A 6000-nucleotide genomic window follows, 5' to 3' on the forward strand; every position below is an offset into this window, starting at 1 on the left:
TAGCCTAGGCCCTGGGGAACTCTCCTAGGAATAAAACCATGGGAGAAGAGGGAGGCGGGGGGAGACAGGTAGGATACTGACCCAGGCTAGGGTGTGGCAGAGGCGACAGTTGGTGCTTAAGAAGGTAAAGGGATTGAACAAAGACTGGGGTAATAGGAGGAACCAAACGTTCAGTGCCCAGGAGAGGGAGCTGGGGACAGAGGTGCAGCCTCAGAGGTAAGCAAGGGCCAGCCCCTGGAGGGCCTTGAATAAGGGGTGGGTGAGTTAGGTCTGGTAGAATCTCTTCCAGATTCCCTCAACTGCAGAATGAGAAGAACCCTAAGGAAGGGAGGCCAGGGAGCAGGGCTGGGGACAAGTGAGCCAGGGGAGAGGGGCTCGGGAGGGAGAGTCTACCAGGGGCTTACTCCTCTGCCCAGCCAGACACAAGTGTTGGGTGCAGAGTCCTATGAGAAGTGGGCAGGGGGAGATGAGGAAGCAGGGGCTGCCCTCCCTACTGCCAGCAGGTACGGGCATTTGTTAGCACTGGCCCGGATGCTTTGCAAATGTTAGCTCCTAGAAATCTCACAAAGCCCTGTGAGACTCTCTTTGATGAGCCATCTTACAGATGAGGAAACTGAGACCCAGAGCGGTGAGAAACATACCAGAGCTCACATGGGGGCCACGCTGACACAGTCGCCCCCCACTGGTGCCCCATGCTGACTCTATGAAGGGAAGGAGTCTAGGGAGGGTGGGAGAAAGTGCCCCTGGGGTCCTGGGCCGCATGAACATGTACAGATGTGTTTGGACAGGAGGCAGCGCCAAGCCACAGCTGGAAGTGGCTTCTGGTGAAAGGACTTGGGTTGGGGATGCTTCTTGTTTCTTTGCTGAAACAAAGACATGGGTCACTGTGGACAGTCTGGTGGGAGCCTGGCTGCTGTTTGTCACCATAGATCAGGAAGGAGAGCAGGCCCCTTAAATAGGAGGAATGGAGCCAGATATGTGAGGCAGGGGCAAAGGGCATATAGCATGGCTCCTCGGAACCCCAGTGTCACCCCTGGTATCCTCACCTGTCACCTATCAGGAGAGAGCTAATGGGGCCACCTCAGGGGCTGCTGTAGGACTTCACAATCAAACTTGCAGACACTTTTAGCTCATGGCACAGCCAGAGGAGCCAAAGCTGTCAGGAGGAAGGTGGCACATCCAGATAGCCCTCCCCACCTCCCTGACCTGGCTAAGGCAGAGGAGGGTTGACAGAAACGGGGGACCCATCCCTTCTGCCCCTCCCCTCTACACAGTGGCTTCTCACAGGTCCCTGCCATCAAGGTAAGACCCACAAAGAGTCTCTCTACCCTCTTGCCAGTTTCCAGGGAAGAGAGCCTAGGCACAAGGGTCCATACCCCACTGCCTGACCCAGAGTCTCCGAGAGCTTGGACAACCCCACCCCTCAGGCAGTAGCTCCACCTTCAGCTAAAGACACTCAACTCCCTAGTAAGGGACACTTTTTATAAATAACAAGGGGTGAACAGAATGAGCTTTTCATACTCCTTTGTGGAAGGAAAACGTGTCCCCTAGGCAATCATACCTGCCCCCACCATTTCTTTTGACATAAAATATGTCAAAATCAAGCCAACCACCAGCTCTGAGTGTTTAATAGTATGAAGAAGAAGTAATTATCTGAAACATTCACAGAAGAGCAGGGAGAACTGAGTGGAGCACCCTTGTTACTGGGTAGTAATAGAGGGGCATTGCTCACAGCCACTGCCCAGCCAGACCTGTCTGGACAGTGGGCCTCTAGGCAGGGCCATAAGCCTGGCCCAGAGGGCTGCCCGCCATCCTCATCTCTCCCCATCAGAGGCTCTGGCAGGAGCGCCAGGAGAAGCCCAGGCTGTGGGAGAAGATTGTGTAGTTACTCATGCAGGGCAGGCCAGGGACGCTGCTGGGAGCCAGGAGGCAACTGGGGAAAGATTGATTTAGAGAGTCGGAGTGGGAGTGTGTAAATCAGCCGCCGGAGAGCGCCAGGCGGCACATTCGGGCCTCACGCAGCATTGCCTTCGAGGTCACAGGTCCTTGACTGAAATAGTTTCCCAAGTTTCCCAGTAGTAATGCCCTACAGGTGGCTGGGGGCGGGGGAGGCAGGGAGGGGTGCCTGTGCGCAGTCAGCCGGCTCATCAGAACATCTTTACTCTCCAGAAGTGCCTTGCCCCAGCCAGAGACCTGTAAAAGGAGCTTCATCCCAGGAAAACTCCTTTGTCCCTGGGACAGTGTCTCTGGCCAGGTTTCCCTGCTCTGCCCACCCACCTCAATCTAACCACCATGGACTCTGCTGAAGGCTGGCTGCCTGGAGAGGGCAGGCCCAGGCCCAGACAGGGTGACCAGCCAGGTCCTGAATCACGGACCACCGTTGAGGTGACGCAGTGTGTGCTCTGGAAGACCCATGACGTGGACCCATCCATCTGTGGTATATCTGCTGGAAGGCTCCATGGGACCAAGCTGGGGTGGCCTGGACAGTGACTCTGCCCCCAGCTGCGGAGCTATCGCCCACGCTGTGAGGGGTAGGAGCCCAGACCCTGTCCTGGAGGAACTTCAGGCTGGGGGCAGAGGAGAAAGAGGAGCCCTGAGTACCAGGCTGCTACTGCTGTTTGCTAAGGGATTGTGAGCAGGGAGCAGTGAGTCCAAGCCCATCCCTCAGGCAGGGGCAACCTGGAAAGAGCCAGCAAGAGGAACTATACCAGCCTCAGAGGGTAAAAGCCATATGGGATGGAATTTGGGTTTGTTTGTAATTGTCTTTGTTAAGAATAGAAGAGTGGCTGCAGAAAAACAGCACCAAATAGACCAAAAAGAGAGAGAAAGGGGGGTGAGGTCTGGGGTGAGATGGAGATGGGTGGCGAGTTTTAATTCAACCTCTCCCCAGTGGACAAGGAAGGAATGTGATGGCTTGAGACGTACAGGAGGTTTTCTCTCCTGGGATCTGGCAGGTCCCAGCCTTCACCCTTTGCAGTGTCCACAGTGACAGCCACAGCTCTCCCTCTTCTCCCTCCAGGGCCACACCCCAGCTGTCACCGCCCCTCCCAGAGGACCACCCTACCTTACCTTCTGGTCCTCCTGCCCTTCCTCCCCTGGCCCAGCCCACCCTGGCATCCGTCTTTGTGCAGAAAAAAAGGCAGGCAGAGCCCAGGGGCCTTCCCGAGGAAGCCCCGTCACCGGCTTAGATGGAGTGGTCCCTGCTGGGTGCTTCGCCGGGGTCTATGAGGCAATTCAAGATGAGAAATGGAACGGTGGCTTCGGAGAGGCAAATCATTCCGACAACACCTGAAAGACGTTCAAGGAAACAAGCTCTTTTTGTGTGTGCGAAAATGGGGAATATATTGTTTTTCACTGTTTGGAAGACTGTTTTCTCATCTTGAAATCACTAGCTGTTTTCTTCCAGGGAGACTTATAAATACATCCAATTATCGACATTCAATATAGGAAATAAAGTTCTGAAACGGCTTTCTTCCACACGCTCACGGAAGGGGCCAGCCAGGTTGGACAGGTGATAATTACTTTTATTTCTTACAAGGCGCATCCGTGCCGAGTGGTTGGAGCCCCACCTTTTATTGCTTTCACCTTTTATTACATTTCCCATGTTGTGCTGGGCTGTTCATCGGTATAACTTTATTACCCCGTTTCAAGATCTTGATAAAAATGAGATGAAATTTCTAATTTCAATAGCATGAGGGCAAAGTCCCCGAGTAAAGAGCATTTGGTTCTGCAGCTTGTGACCTGGAGGGAAGCTCCTGGGGAGGGGATGGACTGTCCCTCTGCTTAGCTCCTAGTCACTGGACAGTGGTTTTCTGCCGGCATTCACAACTGGACTGTGGTCCTCTGCTGGCACACACAACTGTTCCTTTTAGGCACTACGCTCGGGTTGTCAAATTTTTAAGAAGGATGCTTTCTGCACTTTGTGAAAGCACCTACAGCTGTGTGCCCGGCAGCCACCTGCCCATGCCGCTGCCAAGACTGGATCACTTGTGTTTCCTTCCTCGGCTTCTGCTGGAATTACTCCTGATCTCACCCTCTCCTCTGCTTTGATCTCTCCCTCCCCATGACTCTCTTGCCGCTCCCCTGCATAACCCCCTGGCGATAGCCTCTTCCCTCTCAGAGACCCCTCAATCATCAGGGTTTTCTGCGGCAAACATCCCCTGGATCTGGGCACCTCACGTGAAAGAGCGATGCATGGGAGGGATGTCAGGTGGCACTGCTGAAGAAGAGGCAGGCTCAGAAAACAGGCAGGACCCCAGATGGCTGGTGGCTGGGCACACCACCGGGCCAACACCTAGGAAGCAGGGTGGCTGGTGCTGCTACTCAGACCCTTGCCACCGCCTCTGCTCCTGGGCATAACCTGGGGCTGACACAGCATCCTGTCTTCACTCCTGCATGGCCAAAGTCCAATGTGGGCAGTGATGCCAATTATAGAGCCCAAGTCTCATACCCACTCCCTGGGCGTCCTGTCCCTTTTGGTTTCTGCTAGGACTGGGAATATGGGGGGGAGGGGGCAGTACTTGGCATCTCACCAAGTTCTGAGATGCTGGTTAATATACACAAAGCCCTGCAGTGATGGATCAGCTTGGGGTGCCAGCAACCCCACTCAAATCAAATCTTGAAAAGGCCCAGGCATAGTGGCTCACATCTATAATCCCAGCACTCTGATAGGCTGGAGCAGGTTGATTGCTTAAGCTCAGGAGTTTAAGACCAGCCTGAGCAGCAGCAAGACCCCATCTCTACATATGGAAAAACTAGCCGGATGTTGTGGCAGGTGTCTGTAGTCCCAGCTACTTGGGAGGCCAAGGCAAGAGAATCACTTGAGCCCAAGATTTTGAGGTTGCCGTGAACTATGATGCTCAGGGTGACAGAATGAGACTCTGTCCCAAACAAACAAACAAACAAACCACAAAAAAGTAAAACAAAACTTGAAGTTCTGCTTGGCTGAATGCACCCTGAATACTGCAATCAGGCAGTTAGAATGTTGTTATTTTCATTTTAGCATAAGTATGAGTTTCTTGTTTCATGATTTGGTATAATTTTAAATTTCAGTTTACTTGGTTGGGGGGGATACACCATCTTTGGCTTCATTACTCTTAAGTAGCTTCCTTGGTAGATAAATATTCCTTTAGAAATTGTGTGGTGAAGAAAGAAGGGCATGGATTTCAAAGTCAGCAGCCTGGGCTCAGGTCCTAGCGATGTAATATCCCTGGTCCTGGACATCAGGGCACTCAGCAGAAAGTATAACATGATACAAATGTAGTGGCAGTCACTTTCTTTTCTCTTCTTTTTTTTTTTTCCAGGTGAATCTGTCTATTGTCTAAACCTCTATTCAGTAGTATTTATTAATTAATTTATTTTTTTAGAGTCAAGAGTCTCACACTATTGCCCTGGGTAGAGTGCTATGGCATCACAGCTCACAGCAACCTCCAACTCCTGGGCTTAGGCGATTCTCTTGCCTCAGCCTCCCGAGTAGCTGAGACCGCAGGGGCCCCCCACAACACCCAGCTATTTTTTGTTGCAGTTTGGTTTCAACCCGCCACCCTCAGTATATGTGGTGGCGCCCACTGAGCCACCGATGCCACCCTATTTATTTCTTTTTTATTGTATGGGATTCATTGAGGGTACAAAGAATTAGTTTATACTGATTGCATTTGTTAGGTAAAGTCCCTCTGATAATTGTGTCCTGCCCCCAAGAGGTGTGTCATACTCTGTGATCTCCATCTGCCACCCTCCTCCCCTCTCCCTGCTTCCTCATTCCCCTACCCCACTGCTTGGATTAGCTCATCTACTGCCTTCATATTAGAATTGAGTACGTTGGATTCTTGCTTCTCCATTCTTGTGATTCTTTACTAAGAAGAATGTGCTTCAACTCCATCCAGGTTAATACAAAAGATGTAAAGTCTCCATCTTTTTAAATGGCTGGATAGCGTTCCATAGTATACATATACCACAGTTTGTTGATCCATTCCTGGGTTGGTGGGCATTTAAGTTGTTTCC

The sequence above is a fragment of the Otolemur garnettii genome, unplaced genomic scaffold (genome assembly GCF_000181295.1).
Source record: "Otolemur garnettii isolate 467f Iridium unplaced genomic scaffold, OtoGar3 scaffold00135, whole genome shotgun sequence".
In the NCBI taxonomy this organism is placed as follows: Eukaryota; Metazoa; Chordata; class Mammalia; order Primates; family Galagidae; genus Otolemur; species Otolemur garnettii.